Source organism: Dromaius novaehollandiae, chromosome 8 (assembly GCF_036370855.1).
Source record: "Dromaius novaehollandiae isolate bDroNov1 chromosome 8, bDroNov1.hap1, whole genome shotgun sequence".
Classification (NCBI taxonomy): Eukaryota; Metazoa; Chordata; class Aves; order Casuariiformes; family Dromaiidae; genus Dromaius; species Dromaius novaehollandiae.
Window position 1 is genome coordinate 41036844 of NC_088105.1, and position 24201 is coordinate 41061044.

A 24201-nucleotide genomic window follows, 5' to 3' on the forward strand; every position below is an offset into this window, starting at 1 on the left:
TGTAGCTTTGTTTGACGGCCTTCAAAAGGGGCTGGACAACGATTTAAGGAGCCAAACAAATATAATGCGAGCAGGCGATACTACCAACACACCCAATTTCTTAGCCCTTCTAGACAGAAAAAAAGTTTGGCTTCTTTTCTGCCATAAATTAAAGAAACCCAGTTTTAACTATCTTCCTTCCTAGATGCCCACCTGCTTGAGGATGCTTCTTTTAAGCAGCCACAAGAATTAGTTTTATTTAGACTCGCAGAGCTGCAGCAGAGCTGCCGAGGTCCAAGATAACCCACCTGATGTGAAAACGTTTAAATGTGTGCATGCGTGCGCGGGCGCGCACTCCCTTACTGTAATGTACCATGGCTGGGGGGGGGGGGAAGAGGGGCAAAACGGGAGAGGAAAATGAAAGATGCAGAAGAACGTGTTCTCACCTTTATTCTTTCTATTGAGGCCTCTAGTCTCAACTGCTGAACAGTCCTTCGGGCCTGCGCTATGTTATTTGTCGTGTTAGCTGTTTTGCCAGACATTTTCAATTAAATCTTGAAGCTCTGTTATGAAAGACAATTGGTTACTTTTCTGAGGAGTGGCACAGTGTGTTAAAATGCTTTTATGTAGAGCGGCAACAGTAATACACTGTAAAAAGTGCTTTTTGTTATTTTACCTAACCAGAGCTGTTAGCGCAGAAGTGGCTTGACAATTGAGGGCTTGCAACCAAAGCACTCTCTGGAAAAACTGTATCAAGCTATCGTGTATCTTTTTTAACCCCCCAATCCTGCATGCATTAATATGCAATATACATTTATCTACTCGTACATCGCTCCGAGCGCTTTATTGCTATTTCTTTGGAAGCTGCAGCAGGCTCGTGGATTTGGGGTCCGCTCGCTGCAGCCCGGGACGTCTGCGCCACGTGGGAACCACCGTGCCGGCGCCTGGCGCGCTGCCACCAGCTCCCCAACGCGGGCCGGGAGCGTTTCGCAGCCTAATTACGGCAACCTTCGCCCGACCAGCTGTGCCGAGGGGAGGAAGGAAGGGCTGCGGCGTGGGCCACCCACCACGGGAAGCATCAGCTGCGCTGGCCCGGCCCTCCCCGCTTCCCCTGCCTGAATCTGGCGAGGTTATATACTCCCTTCTCCAGCACGGAGGAACAGCTTTGCAACGCGTGGGAGGGGGGGAAAAGAAAGAGGGAAAAAAAATCAGGCAAAGTTCAGAGAGAGACTCTCAGCTGCTGTCTTCTCCCATATGGCCATATATGGCGGCACAGCAAAAAAATGAGCAACTCCGGGACTTTCCTTCTCCGGGTGAAAATTCAAAGCATTGATTGGGCTGAGCCCGTGCCAGGACGCCGTGGATCTCGCTGGAAGTTGGGCGCAGAAGGACAAGCAGTCAGCCAAGATCATGTGCGGGACCACGTTCAGACGAGCGAGACAGGCGAGCTGCCCAAGAGCCGCGGCTGCTCAGCAGCACGGCCAGGACCACCCCTCCCCGACGTCCGCGGCCCCGGCAAATAATTAAGCGTCGGGTTTGCTCGCGCTGGCGCTTTCGCCCCTCGGGCAGCCTCGCTGCAGCCTCCCTGCAGCACAGACCCGCACGCGGCTCAGCACGGGGGCAACTGGGGCCCGGCTGGCCACCCCACTGCTCCCGGAGAGCCTGCGCCATCCCGACGGTTCCCGGATCGTGGTGCCCGACGGGCTGCGACCCCCAGTGCCTCTCAGGAACCGGGAAACCTTGCCGTGCGGCTCGCGGGGGCCCAGCCGTCGCCCCGCGGTGCCTCCGGAGCCCCTTTCGCCGAGCTCAGATGACTTTTCGGATGGGGAGCGTGCCGCTGCCTGGACGAGCAGCCTTGGCGGGCACCAGCTGGCCTGCAGCACAGCTAAACAGATGAAAAAAGGAGTTTATGCTCAAAAAAAGAGTTTGTACTGCTTCTGTGACAATACTGCCTTATTTGAAGAAAACATTATTTCAATCTCATACTCATTAAAATCACCTTTAAGTGTGAATTTAATCTAATACAGCCTCTCCAGCAGTAAAATGCTTCGCACATGGATTTTGCACAGCGACGGTGCGAGAGGGGTTACAGTCCCCCGGGTGCCCTGGGTGCCCCGATTCCTTAACCACACTGCAGTCCTTGACTCTGGTACAGCTGCCATGTCCTGTAATTATCCAAACCATTGATATTTATGGTTTCGTGCCATCTAGGATGTTATATAAAACACAGGCTGCCCTGAAACCAGCAGCAAAACGCCGGGAAAGCCGTGGCGGAGCACGGGAGCGCTGCCCTTAGGCTGCTCCGACAAGGATTTTGTCAGAGTGACCGGAAAGCACCAGGTTACGCCTCCTGCTCGGGAGTGGGTAGGAGGGACGCTAATAATTGATATTTGGCATCGTTTGAAACTCAGCTCCTGGAACAGAATTGAAAACAGACTCACGAATCTCTCCAGTCTCGACGGATCTGCAAGGCCGCGTGACAGTCGCCCGGTGACTGCCGAGCACTCAGCTCAGCATCCTACTTCTCTAGTGCGCTTGTATCTGCGTCTGAGGGGAGGAGGAGGAAAGGAGGAGGCACAGAGCTGATTTCGGTGATGCAGAGAGCCCAAACGACTGACTGCAGGACAAGTGACAGCAGCTCTTCTGTAATTTTTGAATCTTAAAAAAAATTTGTGCTGGTTGGAAGGTGACCGCCCCAAGTGAGTGTTCTGCAGCAGACGATGCGCGTGGGGCATTTCAGAAACGTGTTGCATTTAAAGCATGTGCTGTCCACTCCACCGAACGTTTTGCTCAGAGGCTTCTGCCATTTGAACAGAGCTGCAGCAGAGCTGGTGAAACGCGAGCAGCAGGGACCTCCGCAGCACAGAGGTCCAGGAAGATGGAGCTGACTAATAGCTGTGCTATGCCGGAGAGCAGAACTCGGCCCGACGGACAACATCTGGCAGCACTGTTTGCGCTGAGCCCGGACGCGTGGTCCGTGGGAAGCACAGGACGCAGCGCGCAGCTACAGCAGAGTGAGAGGGGACACGAAACCACTCTGGCTTTGAGGCATAGTGAAGCAAGACTGTGAAAGAGATGTGTGTGCTTGTTCCAGTCCGGCTGTCGGAGCGAGCCTGGGTCCTTTCCAGGCTGCTCCCAAAAGCCCTGCACCCATGACAGCCGCCTCTGCGAGGCACGCTGGCACCGGGTGCAATCAGGCCCATTTCACAGAAATAGCTTTCCAGAAACCCCACCGCGGTCCAGCAAGGTCGGCCATGGCCCGCCCAGCACATGATTCAGTGTTTAGATCCCACGGCAGAGAACCAACACAAAAGCAAAAAGGGAAAAAAAAGAGTCAACAGGATTTTTCCCCTGCAAAGCAGTTTCCACTGTTGCCTTTACACTGCCGCCTCACACGAACATGCAGCCGTTATCACCCGTTTGATAGATGCCGACCCTTTCCCTGCCGCTCGGGTAAGCGGAGCCGAAAAGCAACGCGGGCTGCGGAGCGGGAGGAAGGACACTAGCAAGGACTAGCTGCCCCAGCACAGCTCATCCTCCAGCCCGCGAGCCGCCGCGCCAGCCTGCAGCTAAGTCACGCATGAAAAAGCCACTGGGAACAGAGCCAAGCGTGAGTCACCGTGGGACGGCTGACGGATGGGCTAGCGACCGCGGGGCCGGCAGCCGGAGCCGGCCCAGCCCGCCGAGCCCCTGCTGTCGGACGCTGGCACGAAGTCCTCGCGTGCTTCAGCCGTGAGGAGGAGAGGCGAGGATGCACGCGGGCCTGAAACATCATGTGCGCCGGCATCATGAGAGGGCTGCTATTTAGCAAACTGTCTAATGTCATTTGTTCATGTAAAATTACGTTATTCATATTTTGGGGAATTTAACCCGATAATTTGGTGAATTTAATCACTGCAAAGCTAATTGTTGATTCCCAGTTACTAATCCGGATCCAGCAGGTATAATACTGTATTAGAGTCAAGCGATTGCAAACCACGGAGCTGCAACACCCCACAGCAAGTGCACGGGGCACACACCCCAATTTGCTAATATCTATATTACCCAGACATTAAAACACATTTTGATGGGATGTTTAGTGACTCCATCTGCAAACTACTCGAGGGAAGCAGGAAAACTGACTGACACAGAGCAAACATTTATCTGGAAATAGTTATAGATCTGTTTATAAGGAATTAGCACACAGACACTCAGCTTTACTGCAGGGGCAGGGTAAGCCATCTGAAGCACATTTCTCGCTGTAAGTGTTGATGGGAGGTATACGTGAAATGCATTTTGCATTATTTGTAAAATGCAATCGAAGTGAAAATGCTCCATGCAAAGCAGACTGTACAAAACAGGGGATCAGCCCACATCCCGAGGCGGGTGGCGGGGAGGCCCACACATTGCGTGATCCAAATTTGCAAGGTCAGAGCCACGTTACAGCGCTCGGTGCCGCAGCGTCAGGCACCGGCTGGCACCGGGGGCTGAGGTTTCCCGCGGGCCGCAGCGAGCACCGGTGCTCTGCCGCGGGAGCCCCCGGCCTTCGCGCGCCGGCACCGAGGGCCTGGCCAAAGCTCCCGGCCTCTCCCGCACGGTTCTGCGATGCTGCTGCCCCGCGGTGAACTGACCTGCACGTCCGAAACACGAGCTCACCGGTCAGAGCCGAGGGATAACGACGAGCAGGCTGCTGCTACTAAACCCTCACAAGACATACAAGTTATATTATTGATTTTGGGGCATTTAACCGGATAATTTGGTGAGCTTAATTATGGCAAAGCTAACTGCCAAACTGCAGTTCCTACAAAGTCAGCCCGAAAGGATACGGCTTTTGTCCTTTTTGTTCAGTGCTTCCTGCGTTTACCGCCGCGACGCTAGAGCTGAGCAGAGAAGAACGACTGTCCTTCCATACCTGTCAGGGACGGACCAAGAGCGCTGGGTCCTGCTTTCATACACAGTTAAACCAGATGATCTACGATGTTATCATTGCATCTCCATCCTTCAGGTGATCTCTTGAAAATGACAGCATTTCAAGTCCCGTGTGTTACGACCAACATTGCCACTGCAAGAACTGGATTCTCAATGTACAGATCAAAAAAAGGACAAAAACAACCCGCAGATCCTCTGCAGAGCTATCCCAAGTGACTCAGCCTGACAACAGCGACACCTCTAATGTTTCAAACCTGAGCCCGAGACTTTGAGGGAAGCCGTAGAGCAGCAGACGCATCACCAACGAGAGGCCCCAGAGCTGGAGGGCACCGGCCACGCGCCCTGCGGGGCCTCCGGGCCGAGCCGCGGGCCTGACCACAGCAACAGGCACGCGCACGCTGCAGAAGCACCTGGCAGCTTCTGGCACCAGCCGCCGAGCGAGGCATGGTCCGGGGGGCCCCAAAAAGGTGGCTGCTAGCGGCAAAAGCTCCCTGGACACGACGGGCTCACGTTTTAGCTAATGGTCAGACCTCCAATGAAGACCTCAACACGTCCCGCCAGATGTGACAAACACCACAGCTGCTGAGTCCAATCATGCGCTCGCCAAGAGTCATCGAGAAAACAGCAAACTGATCGCAAACATCTCAAAAATGACCATTTTTGGAATTGCACAGAGCCGTTTCATACGGATGTGAAAGAAATATGGGTCCACCACAAACTGGAGCCAGAATCTGCCTCCAGACTGCACGGTTTTCACTTATTACATTAGAAAACTATGGAGCAAGGGGAAAAAAACAATTTATTTTTATGAAGCAATGCATTCATTTCTAAGCAGTTTGTTCAACTTTTGCTGATGCCTCTAATTTTAGTATTTTATTTTTAAGACATAAGGTTAAAGTATTCTCATTTCACTGGGGTGAGTCCAGACCGACTTTCCTGAACCTCCCTCCTCCTCCATCTCCTCCAAGCCTGCAAGACCTTTTGCGGCTGCAGTGATTCGAGGCACTCGGGGGTCCTTTGCCATACTAAATGAATGACCTTGTTAAGAAAGTTTCACTGCTTACTTTCCCAGCTGGGCAGGTTTGTTAATAATTTATACATTAAAAAAAAAAAAAAAAAAAAAAAAGTTGACTTGCCAAGTTCCCTCATCTTCAAACAAACATAAGCAGCATTACTTTAATAGTCCTCCTAAGATTACTAAATCTCTTCTGCAGAGGGATTTACGAACAACTAGGTCATCACTCGACACTACTGCTTTCCCTCCGAGCTCCTGGCAGACTACCCTACTAAATGAGCTGCTGCAAACATGTCCAACTGCAGGATTTCTTGTAGGTTACATTTGATTTTAGACAACAGCAACAAGTTGAATAAAATCTGCAGATTTGCAACTGCAGCGCACGAAACTCTGAGGAACTTGGTTTTTCGTGTACTCAAAGCCCAGGGCAGAGCTCTCCTAGCAGCGGGCTACCAAGCAGCGGCGGTGGCTGACCACCCGCGGCACGCCAGCGGCTCACATGCCAACGCTGCCTGTCACAAAACATTGGCATGGATCTGTGAAATCACAGGGCATTTTATGGGAACAAGGGAACAGGCATTCCTCCACAGTAATCTATCCCATCCATTATTTTCTCTATTAAAGGTATCAGAGACAAGGGTCCATAAAGCTTTTTAGTATCCCATCTGAATAAGACAAGTGAATACCAATATTGCTGTTACTATTTCCCATCGCTCTGTGGCAGCATCCAGACACAGAACCAGTCAAGGATTCACTGCACTTGCTGCTGTAGAAGTGTGCAGTAAGTGACCACCCTCGTCTCCCAAAAAGTCCACGGGTTGTAATACAGAGCATCTTTGGTGTCAGGCAGGACACAGCTTAAAGATAACAAATTCCCCACCTGCAAAGCAGCTGCGGTCGCGGCCAGAGCGCTCGGCTGTCTCTGACCCACAAGTAAAAAAAGAGACAGAAGAATGAGTCCTACCAGCCACCTCTCCCAGCAGCCATGCCCACCACCAAGCACTCCCACAGCAAGTGCGCTGAAGGCACCAAGAGCTATGTCTGAAAACATCTGGGGTATATTTTCCAGCTATACTAGTTGGTCTAATAACCTAAGCAAGCTTTCATGCCTCTACTTCATGTCTGCTAAAGAAGGGCTTCTGTGCCTGAACACGTGTCTACCTTCTCCAGCTACACGACCTCCTCACACACCTCACCTCAGGCCTCTCTCAGCTACCGCGCTGCCACTGAAGGCATCACGTTCGCTGTGCAATCCGGAGATGAACTTTTCCTTGTTTTCAGTCTTGAATACGTCATGCAGTTCTGACTCCTCCTTTTTAATACAAGGATGTTACGGGAGCAGAAAGGCACAGAGAAGAGCAGGAAGGACTGCTGGAAGAATGGACACTTCCCCATCCAGAAACAACTAAACATACCAGGACCCTTGAGCTTGGCACAGATGTGGTCACTAGGAAAAATAAAAACACTCCACAGAGTCATGAGCTCTCCTCCAAAGGGACTCGCCCACAGGCGCCAGAGGTACAGAAATGCTAAAAACGCATTTGACCATGCGGTAAGGTTTGGGATCAAGCACGGACGTGATGAGACATCAGTACAGACGAGCTGGTCGCAGCCACTTCTTACACGCCCTTCGCTCCCTGCGTCAGGACACGGCTGAGCCCAGGCAGCGGCAGGCAGCAGCTCCCACCTGCATCGCGACTTTCAGCAGCATTAACCATCTCCCTTTCGCCACGAGGGAACCTCACTTTCAGCGGCTAAAAACACCAATTCTTTTCGAAAGTTGCGAGAAGTGAAACAAAGTATTATCGGAAAAGTACTAGTATCAGAAACCAGCAGAACCGCTCGCCCTCCCCAGGTCCTTCAGACTTGCAGAAGCACATGCTGCGCTACGACTCTGTAATTAACAGCAGAGCAAACAAATGAGAGGAGCAAACCAAAGGAGCCAGTGGGAAGGCTGAGCTCAGCCTCCGGGGAACATACCTTTTTCCATAGAAAATGAAGGACTCAGGTTTGTTTTAATAATGACCTTTAAAAGAGGACGCTTGCCAGCTGCATTTTGCCAGGGAAAGGTTTAACTACCAAGAGAAAAACACATGAAATTTCTAACGTACATGTCATGCAAAACATACACTTGCCTTTTTTTCCCCCCCCCTCAAAAAAAAAGAAAAAGTCTATAAACAGGTGGGGCTCCCCCTATTCCCTAAAAGCAGACTGTTTTTAATACACTGCCCTATTTCTTCCCGCAGGCTTTAAGTAACAAGGTTAAAATGCTGCAAGTATTTAGAACAGCAGCCTCAGCAGGTACGCGGCTGGGCACTAAAGCCGAGCTCCAACTGGGATAATTAAAGACCAATCTATCTTTTTTACTCTTTCAGATCTAGGACTTATGAACCACCTGCTGAGCGAAGTGTAATTAAATCACTCCTGTTAAAGCACACGCGGGAATCGCACAGCAGCACTGCGCTGCAAACAGCCTACTATTCGCTCCAGTTATGTAAAGTCAGCTTATACCACAGTTTCAAACAACAACTAAGAGCTGAATAAAGCTTCAAAATAGTATCTTGTTACTATTTCTTTTGAAAGAAAATAGGTTTAAGTTGAATAACTCAAAACTATAGAACACAAAAGCAGATAAAACATAGCATAAAATGACAAAGCCAAAAACCATTTGGTTTAGAAATTAGAATTTAGAAGTGTGGCATTTAGAAGTGAGCAAAGCGTGCGTAGCCTTAACGCCATCGTCCTGCTCCCACAGAGACGAATCGTCCCTTGCCACATGCCAGTAGAGGAGAGCAAATTTGACTGAGAAATGATTTTGATGCTACAGAATTGATGCTGCTGCCTCTTTGATACCACTAGAAAAACCACAAAGAAACATCATTACGTAAATTATTTTGCTCTTCTTTGAAGAACAGTGAGAGAAAAACCCCAAGCAGCCTAACAAACGCAAAGCCAGAACCCCCCCAGGCACTTCGATTGCTGTTCTAAGGAAGAAACAGCCCCTTCGCTGGGGTCCAAAAGCCAATAAATAAATTTAACTGAGGGCTCAGGCGCACAACGGGGCCACTGCAACCAGCTGTCCGCGGGGCTGGGATAGCCAAGCACGAACGTGCCGCCAGCAGAGGAGGTTTAAGCCAGTGCCTGTGCTTTTAACCACGTAGACACACCGTAAAAAGCGGTCACCTACAGTGGTGAAGTGGCAAATTGCTGGGTGGGGAGAGCAGGAAGCAGCGTGCCGGCTACGCGCTGGGGCGTTCTTCCAAAAGCAGACTGGCAACTTATTTTCCAAACTGCCCAGCTGAGGTCGGTCCTCCAAGGAGCGGCTGCTCGGAGGGGGCAGCACGAGGGGCGGTCGACGCCGGAGCACAGACGTGCCATCGGTTACCTGCTCCGAGCGCGTCGGGAGCGCTTCAGCGCTTGCTCTTTTCTCGGGCGCTCGTGGGAGTGGGGAAGCTGCAGGCTTGGCTGGGACTGAAGGAGAGGCCCTGTCTGAACGCTGGCTCTTCCCACGGGGAAGCCGTGACTCTTCTGGACCAGGTTTGTTGCGACTTGCAGAATCTAAAAAAGCAAGAGCCCTGCCAAGAAGCCCGAAGCTGGCATTTCAGGCCGTAGCTGGGTGTTGAAATAAACCACCCGGTTGTGCGGGCACCCCATACAGCACGAAGTATGTCAACCTATAGAAATATTGTTGTACACAAGTGTCAAAAAAAAAAAAAAAATCCCTGGTATTTCCTAGCCTTGATTTTTCAATTTCTAGGTCCCTGAGGGAAGAATCTATCAAAGGACTCTCCTAAAACCCTTGGCACTGCTACCAGCCAAACCACTTGGCTCCTGGCATTTGAGCATGCCTCGAGGGGAATGCTGTTGCTTTTAGAGCATTCAGGATCTAAATGAATCCACACATGTGCTTCAAAGTGGTCCGGCAAGTCTGGTCACGAAGCACTGAATTTCCATTGCCGTCACGTGAACAGGGATGCACCTTCTCCGTGGCCGGCCGGGCGACTGCGTTCCCTCGTCCTTGCTGCCTTACAGGCTCGGACCCACCGCAACAGACTGAACCGCTGGCTTCCCGGGTCGCTCCCGCCATCGCAGCGCCGAGCGGCCGGGGATCCAGGCATGATTCCCCCCGGGCCAGTCTCCTCTTTGCTGTGCAGTGGGATCGAGGGCTTGGAGATCAGACTTTCTGCTTCGACTCCGTTCCTTGGAAGTGATCTGTGAGGGTGGGAGCGAGTCCAGGACAGGCACAAGGTTCCCCACGGCAGCAGGGGGAGGAACGGCATATCCAAGGATGCCTCTGCCCACCTACAACCCGATTTATCCTCTGGGGGTGCCTCGTCCTCACCCAGCACTGACCATAAGGAATCTAGGTGCTGGGAAAACAGACAGCAGACCCAAGGATTTTCTAGAGCAAAAGGGAAGCCAGGATGTACATCAAACACGGGAAAAGACTGGCAGACTTCCTCAGGGTGGAAGCAGCACAGTGAACATCCCTAATCTGTCCGAGGCCACTGGACACGGTCTAGTCCTTGCTGATTTCTGCATTTCATATATCTAGGTGCTTATCAGGTAGGAAAGCTCATCATATCCACCTTGCAAAGTAAATACTACAAAAGTTATCCACATGGTGATCTTTAGAAAATAGGGACCCCACGGCCCCAGGTATAACCTTTTAATGAGAAAGTAATTGATTAAGCAGGGCAAATTCAACGCTCCTCCAACTGATTGCTTCCACTCAGCAAAAGGAAACAATTTCCTCAATAAAATATCCCTTTTTCAGCTAGCAAACCTCTTGCACCTGCCTGGAGAAATATCTGTCTCAGAGCTGAACAGCACCAGGAGCCTTGCCTGGCGGTTACCAGCCAACCCAGTTCCCAGCCGTGGGCGCAGCAAAGCGAAAGCCTTGGCGCAGCGACGCAGGGCTGCGCCCGCGGCAGGGCCCGGCTCCTTCCCCCTGCGCAGCGCCGTGCGCGGGGCCGCAGTGACACCCAGTGGAAAGCGCCGAGAGGGAAACGCCGCGGCTTCGCAGCGGTTTCCGAAACCCTTTTTCATGCTGTGCTACGAAACACAATGCAAAACAAAATCTGGTTATCGGGAGAACATCAGACCCCAGCCCTCATCAAGAAAACAGAATATAAGTGCTGAAATAAAATACAGATTAAAAACGCCCTCTGGTCGTTTTTATCTTATGATACTTAGAGCATACCTGACACATCAGAGAGGAGAAATGAGGCTCTGCAATGTGCCAGAACTCACAAGGAAGGAACAGGACTAAGAGATACCTGTGCACCTTGCAATCCTGAGCCCAGCATCTGCGACGAAAGTTCCCGGAAAAAATCAAGACCGTGACTGTCAGTCCCTGCCAGCCGGCGCTGCGGATACTGCAAAGGGCCGCGCGGAGCACCCTGCGCCCCCGCCTCCTTTCACCACCCCCGGCCAAGGCCTGAAACGCTTTCCAGCGGTCAGAGTGCGGCCGTCAGCGGCAGAGCCTGCACCAGCCCGCAGGGAAGGGACGGTCTCGCCTCCTGCCACTACTACGAACCAGATTACGAGCAACAAGGACCACAGCAGCGATGGCAGCTGCTTCCTGGTCGGTGACAAGGAGTCAATTCTTAATCACTTACCAGGCAAGATTTACAATCACGGAATATATCAGGTTATACACCCTAGAAAAAGTTTGGTAAAAGAAAAGAAAATCTCCCCAAACAGTAACAACTGCTTTGACTGTGTATTCAAGGATCATGTTATTATTGTATAAGCAGAAAAAACAAAGTATCTGTAAACTGCAGTACTTGGCACACCCTGTTTTTAGTGCAAATACCTCAATTCCTTGGCATTTACCCTGCAAGTTACCCATACCTGAAGGGATCAAGGTGACTCAGGTTCCTCAGAAGACCTGGACTTTTTTCTTTTTGCTATGTTGCACAAAATGGCTGGGCATAAAAGCTTCTACTCTGTGCAAAGCTGGCTGCTCTCTTCATAGGCTGTCAAGGTACAGATTTTCGAAGCAGTGGTTTAAGGGGGGACGGCTTTAATGCCTCTGTTCTGTTCAGTCTGTTTTGCCTCTTGTATGGATTATGCCATATATTACCAAAAAATATATATAGCATATATTATTAATATATAACTATGTTATAGATAGATAGTATATATTTCAAAACCACTTTTATAGCAATAGAAGTATAGCAACAACAAACTCTTTCCGTCTGCAGCTATCAAAACACTCAAAGAGTAAATGCTGTCGTTATCTCCAGGTTAGCACAGGGAAGTCTGGGCTAGGCAGAGATACACCTGCTTCCCCCACAGGAAGGGAGGGAGCCAGGGCACATGTAAAATCCTCAAAACACGAAATACAAATTTTTGATGCTTGCTTCTTTAGAGAAATTATAGTTGAGAATATATTTTTTGTAAATTAGAAGCAATACTTCCTGTGTCTTTTAATTAGTCTATGTTCCAAAAATGCATAAAAATCCCCAATAATATGAAATGAAAAAAAATAGACAACTGCCAGGATCGTCAGCTGGATTTAGAGCTCTGGGTGCAAAGCTAAGGATGTGTTCCTCCACAAGCTCCAGCACAGGAATGATTCCAGTACAAAAGCAATCCTGCTGATTGAAACTGGGGCTATAAGCTATGTCTGATTTTCAAAGTCAGCCTCTCCTGAATATTTCTTGTGGATAAACAGCATGCGTGACTTTGTCAAGCACAATTTACTGGTGGGGAAATGCATACTGGAAAAACTCAACATTTATTTTCCTTTCTATTTTTAGTGATTACCTTTTTATATCTTTAGTATACATGCAAGGCATGAAAGCTGACTTCTAGATCAGTTACTTTGAAAAAGTTCTCAGAAGTCTTATTTTAAAGACATCAGCCTGAAGCCACTAGCAAAGACAAATTTGTACTCCCTAACAAACTGTGGTGCAATTTCTCCAAAGGTGGCACCCGTTTTTTTCCACATAGTATTACCAAACTTACAACAGGAAAGACAAACAAACTACAGAGAGGCATTTACAGAGAGACCTTTGGCTGTATCAAAATCCATTCATCTTACAGCATGAAAAGCAGGAACGGTCTGTGATTAAAGCACCAGACTGGGCGTCACGAGATCCAGCTCGGCCTCAGGTTATGTGACCTTCAGCAAATTCTTCAGTCTGAAAAAAGAGATAAAACTGAGAAAGCTGAAGAGAGATACTTTGTAAAGAGCTCTATGGTTCTCAGGTCAAAATCGCTAAGAGTGTGAAGTATTACACAAACTTCTTGGTTACATGAATTTACTGAAGTATTTATTTTAAGAAAGGAACAAACATGGGAAGACGAATTTGCATTCTCAGATGCTCAAACACTATACACAGAACTCAGCAAACACAGAAACTACAAAGGCCTCCTTGTTAGCTGCTGCAGCAAACAAGAAGAAGCCTAACTTCTGTGGGAGACAAAGCCCATCCAGAGCAGCAAGAGTCTCTGAAAAGGGATTACGAAGACCAAGTAGGATTTCTGCCTCCTTATATTCAGCATTAGGATGATCAGCTAGTTACAACGGAGGGGAAGCAGCGTCAGCAGTCACTGCTGCTAACGTTTTGGACAACTTGCAAAAAGGAGCGGGTGTGTGCTGGAAACTCACCTACATAGGCAGGCTTGCTGCTTGTCCGGCTCACTCCGATTTAACTCCTGTAGTGATTCTGAAACAGAGCAAAATAAAAATCAGTAAGCACCTCACATTGCAAGAAAGCCAAACCTAAGTGGGATTAGCATTTGTGGTTTAATTCTAATCATGGATACGACAGTATTTTGAGATCCTCCTCACAGAAAGGATACCTCAAACCTTTCTTGCACACAGCTCCCGCGTTCCCCTTCCGGAGGATAAAGCCACGGGTGGCCAATTCCCTTCGGCCACCTCCCGACCCTGAACAAGGGCAACTCGTGTTCACCATGGCTGCTAAGAGCAATCTCTCCATGCCTCATCTCAAGGCCAATTCTTAGTCAGGTGTGCTGAAAAATCACTGGAGACTTACTGCAAGCACAAAGCTAGTTCCTAACGAAACGAGTGATCGAAAACGTCACCCTCTGCACAATTTATCTTTTCTGGATAAAAAGCTATATGGGAAACGTGCCTGGCATGCTACAGTGGTCATAAAATTAGAAGCCTGCATGAGGCCCCCAGGAACATGCAGCTAACCACCTTCCCTGGCGGATTCCCAAATATCTCACACAGCCTGCTCACTTCCACTGTGCTATGATTAAAAAATACAAACAAAGAAAAAAAAAAAAGAAAACTAAGACTTTTGGCCTCAAGATTTATATATAGGTTAAGAGAAAGAAGTAAGATTAATACACCACTGCAGCAAAGTTTATTCTGTATTAAAGAAAAATAAATAAATACACCAGAAATAGCAATTTTGTTACTATGTGGGACTTGCAACAAACCACTAAAAATAATTTACTTGTGCTGTATCAGCGGAGCAGACAGAGCTGTATGCACAAGCAGTGGGAGAGGAAATACCAGTCCTGGATCATCCCGGAGACGATCATAATTGCAGCCGGAGAAACACGACTTCGGTACCTGGGAAAGACAGCTTGCTTTGCAAGCCAACTGCCCAAATTTCTGGGTTTAGCAGAGGGTAACAAAGCAGAACTTCTGCCACCGTGACTTCAAAGTGATGCTACAGGCAAATTACCCAGCCACCCCTTTTAAGATGGAAAAATAGTCTACTGATAACACAGAGGGTGAACAAAATACATGGTGATATGACTTCTGCTAAAGCAAGTGGGAGGACTTTGTTTGTAAATGAAGTTTCCTCTCTCTTTAATCACACTGCTTTGGTTCTGCCTGAACCCTGAGGACGTGCATGTTCGGTACTTTTCCAGCAATACACGTTTAAAGCTCTAAAAACAAACTGCAATAATCTAACATAAACTGGTAACTGATGTGCTAACCTTTCCTATCATTTATAATGCAAGTTTATATTGCTTTATACCCCTATAGAGATATCCACTTTCGAATATGGTGCAAGACACAGATTATATGCACTGGGCATTTATTAAATCAGCAAAGAAGATGGGCAACAGAAGACTTGTTAACCAAGACATGAGAGGATCACCACCGAAAATTTGGAAAGAAAAAGAGCTGCTATTTGCCAGTGGCGAGCTGGAGCAGAGCCCTGGCTCAACTCGGCAACAGACGAATTAATGCAATTAGCCACGAGACTCACAAGTCCTGGTACACACGAAATGTGAAACGAGCCCCCACCATACCGGGAATGGAGTGATGCACAAGCGGTAAAACGACGGTAATAAAAACCAGCAGGGAGAAGTTATGGACGGGTGGGTTTTATCCAAAGCAGCGAGTGCAAGCGCGCAGGACGGGCGCAGCAGAGGAGAGGTGTCCGCCACCTCGCAGCCCCTTTCAAAATCCCACGCTGTTTCCCAGGTTGGAAACAGCAACAGAATTCAAAGAGCTACTGTTAAAATCACTGTATGGAATAGAAAAATACCGTAAAAAAAGGACAGCCCAACTGCAGCCAGTCGCTGCAGTCCTAGTTCTGAACTTGGGCTTTTCACATTTAGCAAAGAAACAAAAATAAATGTAACATGTAACCCTCCTTTAAATATATGTGATAAGCAAAGCAAAAACTTTTCTAAAAACGTTTTGCGCAGCGTTGCTATCTGTGCAACGTCTAACTCTAGTTAAACCTTGCCTGAAAATTTTTAAGGGAAATTAAGGAAAATCTTACCTATCGATATCTGCTTCCTGATGCGGATCAAAATACATAGCCAAAACAATTTTTACGTGCATCTAAAAGATAAGTATGGCTCACAAACCATCGGCCACCTCCCACCTCAAAGCTGTAAAGACTCAGTATTCCCACCCAACCAAAGCTCCGGTCAAATCAGTCATAAGGACGCAAACCCAATGTTACTATTGTGGTTATGAGACCAGCGTAACATCCCCCTCAAAAAAATACTCCAGAAGACACCTTACGCAGCTGGACGGCAAGTTTGCTGAGGTCAGATGCTCCTCAGAAAGGGATAAGCCAGGCAAGGGCAGGTGGGGAGAGGAACAAGGAGATCCTGCTGCACGACAGCTCCCAGAGCCTCCCATCTCCAGGGCGTCACAGAAAGCAACCCGGGATCAGGTCCTCCTGCAGCTACGTGAATAGGGCGAGGGTGACTTCAAACGAGGGCAAATCCGAAAGGGCACCTCTGTGTCGGCTCAGAGCTGCTCCGGGGGAGTCTCGTGATGCCACCACGGTCAACAGAGCTGCAGCCAGAGACGGAGCCAGATCTGCAGCAAACCCTCTGAAAAAACGGAAATTCCCGCAGTTTCTCCCTCCTCCCCTTTTCCCCCCAACCCTTCAGGACAGATGCCCTTAACTGCGGTTCTCTTCATCTGCGGGAGCAGATGCCAACCACGGCAGCTCACAGCGTGGCACCGTACAGACGCGGCTCATTCGCTCGGGAACGGCTTCCGAAGCGGCTCTGACATCTGTGCAGCCGGACGGGCAAGGGAGCCGGCGTGGAGGCCGTGGCACCGCTGCCAAGCTGAGCTATCTCTAATTTAGCATAAATCCCTGCAAGTTTCACAGCAACGTAAACCAGATTTGGCTGCAAAGAAAACGGCAAGTCTTCCAAAACTGTCAGCGATACTTTCTGCTTATTCCAGCTCTAAGCTTGGACCTAAAAGCCCGATTTCTTTGGCTTGAATCTAAAAACAAAGCTGAAAATATATTTTGGGACTGTTCAACCTTAATCACAGTGATGACTGACAAAACGCAGAGTATTTTACTTACAACAGCATCAACTCTTACATTTTTAGTAAGCAATGACCTGGGTAGCTCAAAATACGTCCCAGATCGCTAGTTTTTTACTTTAGACATTCCTGAGGGGCTGGTTTCTTCCCCTTACACCATGCAGCCTGCAAAGGGTTTCTCCCCTGGAAATGGCAGCGGGTTCACTCATTCCTGCAGCAGATTTTCTATAACACGCCAGCACCAGCGCAGCACAGTTTTCTGGAGAGGGCAGTTTCTTGCCAACTGTGCTAATGTTTTTTTTTAAATTAAGAGAACAACTAAGAAATTAAGAGATCAACAAGCGAGAGGGGGGACAGAGCAATTATATATGTATTTTAAATGAACTGGCATCTATAATTGAGATATACGTTTCGGGACGTGCATTTTGCTTCCTTCTGAGGCCTAATTTTCAAGGTACTAGATACTGGAGATATTTTTACAAATGCTGTAATAACCCAAATTTATATAGAAACACAATCTGATATACTTTTGTGACATATTAAACCACTTAAACAATACTTCAGTATTCTATTACCTTATATTTAAAAAAAAAAAAACAGGTAGCTCTATTTCCCTGCTCTTATACCAGAAACATTGTGTCTGTAGCAGATCTTGCTAAAATCTTCCCTTTTCCTGAGATACAGTAACAGCAGCTAGTCAGGGTTTTAGTACCAAAACCAAGGCAGCTGCAACACATACCAAGCATATATCTACACCGTCCAAGTGGGCAAGACGCAAGCCAGCAGGCAGGTGTCTGAAGACGAAACAGGTACTTTGGGCACAGTCGCCGGGATAACGGTTTAATCATGAAACATTTGCTTAGTATAATGTTCCAGGTTGGGTCAAGTTTTGTAAATAAGCTATTGATTCTGTATCTGTGTGTTACCAGCAGCTAGCAGAGAGAAATCAGGAACGCCTTTGAGGACAGGAGCGTGTGCCACCTTCCCATCCGCAGCAGCTTGCTGAAAACACACAGGAGGTTACATGATCCCACTGCAAAAAATCTTCCAGGAGAACTTGATTTTTCTGGTGCAAACTATAATGAGCCACTTTGGGAGAGAGTTTCTTGCGCTTGTGAATGCCTTGCATATCCGTTTGATTTTATTTTTAAAAATAGAAAGGAAATTTTCGTCTGGAAACACTCTGGCTATTCATCAGAATGATTAATGACATAACAAAAAAACCTTTTTTGTTAGCTTAGAAGGTATACGTAGATATTTCAAGAATATCTTAGAACTGCAGACTGAACCAATCGTTAAGAAAATTTAAGCACAAAGACCTAACAACACATGACAGAAATCCAAACATATCCAGTTAGGGACAGACAGCTCAGGAAAAGCCTCTCTGGAGACTTCCTACCTTATGATCAATTTTAAATTAAAGCTTAGATTTATAAACAACTAAAATGACTTTGTTTCTGCAAAGTACACCTGGGTAACATATGTCAGATACCTGCTGGTCTACTGAAAGGAGTTTGGAAGTATTGCTAACACCTCTGGTTGCGAGGATCCTGTTTTGAACATCAAGGCAGGGTTTCACAGAAGTATTTGAAATAAATAAGCATGATAGATACTGCTGAACAACCTGGTCTACAGCCGGCGCAGTCACTGACCTCGGACAAACCCCTTCGTCCTGGCCCGACGATGCTACGTAAGCGTTACGGCTTCACTGCAACACGCTGCACAGAAAACAGCCGGGCTTTTGGGGTGATCACGGACCAAAGAACTGTTTTGTAATAAAAGAGTCTGTATTTTAGAAACACAAAGCTACTGAAAGCACCAAGTGTTTTCACGCCACAAAACCTCCCAGCTTGCTGTCTGTGTTTTTCAAAAAAAGTACGCGAGGAAGGAAACAATACTGAAGATAATGACATACCTCAAGCGTAAAAATACCTTGCCGGCCGGGCTGAACTAAGGCTGGTCGGGGCTCTCGCGAGGCGGCTGCCGCTCGAGCAGGAGGAAGCCCCAGCCGGGCACGCTTCTGCGCTGCCCCAGCCCACCGGCTCTCCGCGGGCACAGACAGAGTTGAATCACTCAAAAAGCAACATTAGGCACAACTTCGCCTTGCGTTACAACTCCCTCTTTGTAAGCGGAGCAAAAGGGCAAAGCAAAGGTTCAACAGGGACCTGGCAACATCGGTCTTTGCAGATTTTCTACGCTACCCACCGATACGCAGGGACGACGAACTCCGATCCGAGCGGCAGCTTTGGCCAGACGCCGCAGGTCAGAGCAGCCACGCGGGAGCGATCCCGCCTGGAGCAGGCCAACGACTGAAAGCAAAGCCAGCGCGCGCCAAAGGAAGCGAACCGTGGCTGCAAAATACAGGAGAAGGAACGGGAAGAAAAATGAGAAGGTCTCACAAAATTACTATCGCATGTGTGTCGATAGGCTAAGCTGTTTTATCACTTTCAGGGGCTCTAGAGCACAAAAAGCAGATGTGTGGGTATGCTGTCCCCACGCACATCAGTGTATTTTCATCCCTGGTCTGATTCTGGCTGCACCTCACACGGCAAAGGAGCATGCAGAGTATGTAAGTACATAAATTGCCATTTACAGGCCAACTGAGCAATACCCTGAGGAGCAGAAGAACAGCAGCGAGCGCGATACTGCGACGGCAGCGCAAACCAGGCAAGTCTGCTGACAACAGCCGTTACGGTCATAAAGACTAAGCATGAAGTTTCGTGCAACATAAATGAAAGCAAAGGTGAGGTTTTACATGGGCAAGGAGGCACAGACTCATTTATAGGCATTACCCCCTATCTGCTGCTTTATTTGGAGGGCAATTAGCTAACTCTGCCTTTTTTGCAGTCTGCTGTGCCCCAGGACATAGTCACTTGTTCACATCTCGACAGGGAAACTACATGTTCCTCTACTCCCTCCTCTGTTAACCGAGCTCTAGGATAACCCACAGACAAGGCTACTACAGCTTAAGCTCACTTTGCAGACTGCTTTTACCACCTCTACGCTCTCTGCTATTTGTCGTTAATCCTTGCAAAATACAGAGTAAAAACCTTTTCACTCACCGCAGCAGTATTTTCTCTTCTCCCTCCCTTCTATACCCCTCTCCAGCTTAATATTGAGAACAGAAAAAAAGCAATTTCAGACGAGACGATGGTGATAAACGCAGTACAAACATTCAGGTTTAGAAAAATAAGGTCTAGCTGTGCGCTATGACAAAATTCAGAAAATAGCTGCATGATTCCAGCAGTGATTAATTTGGACCAAGTCCCAAGAGTCGTCAGACATCTGCAGCTCCAGTTTCCCCAAGAAACGGCAAGTTCTCAGCTACTTTCAAGATCTGGAGAACTTGCTTGCTGCTTTCAATAAAGTTAATGAAAGCCTTACTAGTGATTTCTATCGCGGCGAGATAAGGCCGTTCATGTGCTGGAACATGAGACCTGCGAGCCCCACTCACTCGTGTATTTTTTGTAAACGCAGATGATAATCTAAATTGCAGAAATAAAATCCTTCCTGTGCATACCACAAAATACTCTGCCCAATTTGGCTGTGGTGAGTTTCCCAAGCTAAATTTCATGTTGGTTTAGAAGCACTTCTCACAGTGCTGGTGAAGTTTGATGGCTCTGTCGTCTCTGTCCTGCCACCAGAGGACAACAAGTAAAAAGGCTGATGGTGACGATTTACAGGGTTGTACCATGAACATCTGGAATAATTTGAATCTGCTTTTGCAGTGGAGCCTAACCAAAAGATGCTGCATTAGGATTTGGGAGGCTGTCCCTGGGCAAAAAGCACGTTATCACCCGCAGGAGCTCCAGCACTCATTAACACCTCACACGACCAGCTCTATGCTCCACAACGCGTCAAGGTGTTGTGGGGCCATCGCTGCTGCTGCCTGCACCTCCGACACCGCAGCACTATGGAGGAATTTCTCAAGAATTTAGCTCAAATATACCGAACCTTCTAAGGAACGGGGCCTAAGAAATTAAAAAAAAAAAAAAAAAAAAACCTTTCAATATTCATATAAAACCAGACACATCTGTCTTTTTTTTCCAATAATGCGTATCTGAAACACAGCACAACTCCGTATTTGAAATATCACGAGACATCAGACGCCTGGCAATGATTACGATCGGCAACAGTCGCGATTCGAGAGTCCTTGGAAACTTCAGAAATGAGCGTGGGCGTCTCAGGGTGAAATCCCCGTGGGCCGCAGCCACGCGGTTTCGCAAGCGAGGTTTATGGCAGCCCCAGAGGGAAGCAAGCGAGGGACGTGCGGGGTCCGCCTGCCGCTTCAGCGCCTGATTAAAGAGATCCTAAACCACTGCAATACGTTCAACATTAGGATGGAGTACGGGATTTAAAAGTCGTTAACTGCATACTAATCCCTTAATCTCATTTAGTAGCACTGTAATAGCGTAGAACACCACTGCTGTCCCGTTCTTCTTTCTTACTCACAGAATTTCACGTCTAAACTCATTTCCAGTGCATGCGGGCAGCTTGCTACCGCCACTATTAGGTTTAAGCTAATCGAAATGCTAATAGCCTAACAAATTACTCTCGATTCAATTCGATGTATATCGTGCTAATTAAATCACTCCCTGACCGTCAGCGGTAACGAAGCGCGGTGTGCGACGTGCGCGGTCTCGTCCCCTAAACCCTGCCGGGCTGTGAAGGAAACCGGCTGCGGGTCCCCGCCGCGTCGGCTCCGTAAAACCTGGGAACTTGTTGAATAACAGCGTTTATCGCTAACACGCCCTGGTCCCGCGAGCGACGCGGCCCCGGCGTAGGCGGGAAGGGCCTTACGCAACGCGGCAGCGCGACGCCGACGTGCGCCGGGGTCCCGGGCCCACGCGACGCTCCACGGGGGCTGCCAAGATTAAAACACGCTAATTTAAATTATTCACCCAAATGCGTTGTGTGGTGGTGGTGGTGGTGGGGCTGTTGCACCTCAGGGCTTGATGTTTCCCCTTCGCCTCGCGATCATATCGCTAAAAAAAAGGCTATAAACACACGGTGTGGATAAAAACACAGGGTAGGAGGGGAAAGGAGAGGCATTTACCACACAGAAAGTGTTTTGAAAAGCCGGATTTTGGCAAACGGGGTGGGCAGCGTTCAGGCGGAGCAGCACGACCTGTGGAGCTGCCCCCGGGTCGCTCTCAGATATGCGAGATTTGAGGCCGCAGCGGTTGGGGCGGAATCTGAGGGGGAGGATTCGCCGAAATTAAAAAAAAAAAAAAAATCCTCACAGAAAATTCCTCTCAAAAAACGGAGTTCGAGCTCGCCCCCCAACGCGCCCGTCCCCGCCGCCGTGGGGGGGGGGGTGGAAGGGGGGGAAGGGGGGTGCCGGGGCCGCCGGCGGGGCCGGGCCGGGCCGACACGACGCGACATGGCGGGAGGCGGCGGGACATGGCGGGGCGCGTCCGGCAGCGCCGCCCCTCCCCCCCCCGCCCCGCGCGCTCTGCCTCAGCCCCGCAGCGGGAAGCGGCCCGGGGAGGGGGGGGGTCCCACACCGGGGGGGGGCCGCAGCGCCCCGCCGCCGCCATCGCCGCCGCCGCCGCGCACTTACCCGCCGCCGCCTCCTTCCTCTCCCGCAGCGCGTCTCGGCGGCGGCGGCCGAGCCGGGCCGGGCCGGGCGCGCTCCGCCCGCCCCCGGCCCCGCCCGGCCGCCGCGCCGGGGCCGCCTCGCCCTCACGAGGCCGCGGGCGGCTCCGCCCGCGCCGCCGCCGGGGGGGGGGGCTCGGGGCCGTGAGCCAATTCCTGGTTTATTTCCCCCAAATCCGCCCCCGTGGCGCCCAGCCCGGGGACACGATCCCTTCCCCAGAAACGGGCCGCGTTGGGCCGGGTGGTAGCGCCCGGCCCGGCCCCGCCACCAGCCCCGCACCGCTCTGGCCCGGCGGCGAGGAGCCGGGGCGCAGGTTTCGGTTTACCTGTTCCCAGAGAAATAGGTGTTTCCGTGCTGCGGGAGGGTGTTCTCCCCTTTTTTTCTTTCCTTTTTTTTTTTTTTTTTTTTTTAGCGCTGATGCAACTCGCTGCCGGCGCGTCGTTGCGACGGGCGGGCGCGCGGCCCTACGTGGTGTCAGGAGAAAAGGTGCTTTCCCCCATTTCTGTTCTTTCAGGTGTTTCTGCAGCAGAGAGGGAGCGGCGGCGGCTCGGCGGGGAGAGCACACGCTCCGCGGCCACCAAAAGCCCAGGCGCCTCAGCGGTCCTAAGGAAAACATACTGGCAGCGCTTCATTTTTTCCGTTTCCTCGAGTGGGAAGGAGCGGACGGGTGGAAAATCCCCCAAAAAGCGGCATTCTGGTGCCCAGTGGCACCTGCCCGGGCTTGGGGCACGCGGGGACCCGCCGGCGCCCGGCTCGCCCTTGCCTGTGCTCGGGGATGCGAGGAGGCATCTCTTTGGGGGCAGAGGAGGAGGAGGGGGAGGAAGGCGTTGGGGCAACACTTACAGGTGGGTTGCAGCTCCAGCCACGCGTCCAGGCGCGAGGCCGAGTGTTTTCAGCGGAGCGACTGCAGACCCATCCGCACATCCGCCCTCCCTCCGGCCCCCCCGTGCAACGGGCCGGTCCCAGCGCTCAATCTGCACCTGCAAATTGTCCAGCGATCTCTGCTGCGGAAACGAAGGCTGGGGTGGACGGGTTTCGTCAAAAGCTGCCCCAAAGCAGGGTTTCCCTTCTGCTGCTGCTCGCCCTGGATCCGCTGAGGCCTTGCTCGCGTCTAGCTCGGTGTCTCGTGTCCACGTCAGATGTTTTAATAACAGAGAAAGGCCTTCCCGGTGTTTTTCCAGTCGTGTTTTGTTTGTCGCCTCCCTGACTCCAGGGCACCCAAATTCTTCTCCTTGGCACAGTCAGGTCGTTGTAGGTGACATCACCAAAAACATGTTTGTGCCTAAATAGGTCTTTTCACCCAAGGTAGATTTCTGCTGAATTTCTGGCAGCGTTTTTCATTGTCGTCGCAGTTTTCCAAACTTTTGATAGTGACGAGAAACCTGATTTGCTTTTCCAAATGTTTTTAAGGACTCATTTTCCCCAAATCAGCGTAAAGGTGTCTGCTTTTGTTTTAAGGGAGTTAGGCTTTAAAACTGCTGTTCGAACTCCGATGCCAAAAGAAAGCTGGAGGGGGGAAAAGAAAAAAAAAACACCCTTAGGAAAGTGTCAAAAGAACAAAATCCTCATGCAATTTCTAATAAAAACGAGGCAGCTTTCCCGGGCTCGGCAGCCGGCGGGCTGGGGCCGGGAAGCAATGCCCTCTCGTGGGCTAGAGCAGCAGCTAGCGGGTAACGAACGCAGTTAGAGCCAAGAGCTTCATTCCCAGCGATTTTCCGTGGGTTTCCCGGGAAGAGCAGCCCGCGGGTGCCGCAGCCGGGCCTACGCGGCTCTGTGCGAGCAGGAGTGTCCGCTGCACTGGGAGCAGCTGCCGGAGGCACTGGAGCTTGCACTGGGTGCACTGGGAGGGCAGGCGCTGGGCACCGAGGCCTGCCGGCTGCAGGAGCAGGGACGGGCTCCAGGAGTAACCCCGTCCTGCCTCATCCCCCTTCCCTGCGCGTCGAGCCGCTTGAA

The 24201-nt window shown here is 50.0% G+C and overlaps 1 non-coding gene across 2 annotated transcripts; it reads right to left on the reverse strand.

Annotated features, from left to right (window-relative positions):
- Positions 1–527: 527 nt before the first annotated feature.
- LOC112982254 (uncharacterized) lies at positions 528–22333 on the reverse strand. 2 transcript variants are annotated; one of them, XR_010390295.1, is made up of 4 exons: positions 22213–22333; positions 13524–13581; positions 12923–13053; positions 528–542 (listed from the first exon to the last, which is right to left on the reverse strand). It is a non-coding gene; the product is annotated as an uncharacterized LOC112982254 (transcript). The 2 variants fall into 2 exon arrangements; XR_010390294.1 differs by lacking the exon at positions 528–542 and adding an exon at positions 11768–11883 and having other exon boundaries at positions 12954–13053.
- Positions 22334–24201: the final 1868 nt, after the last annotated feature.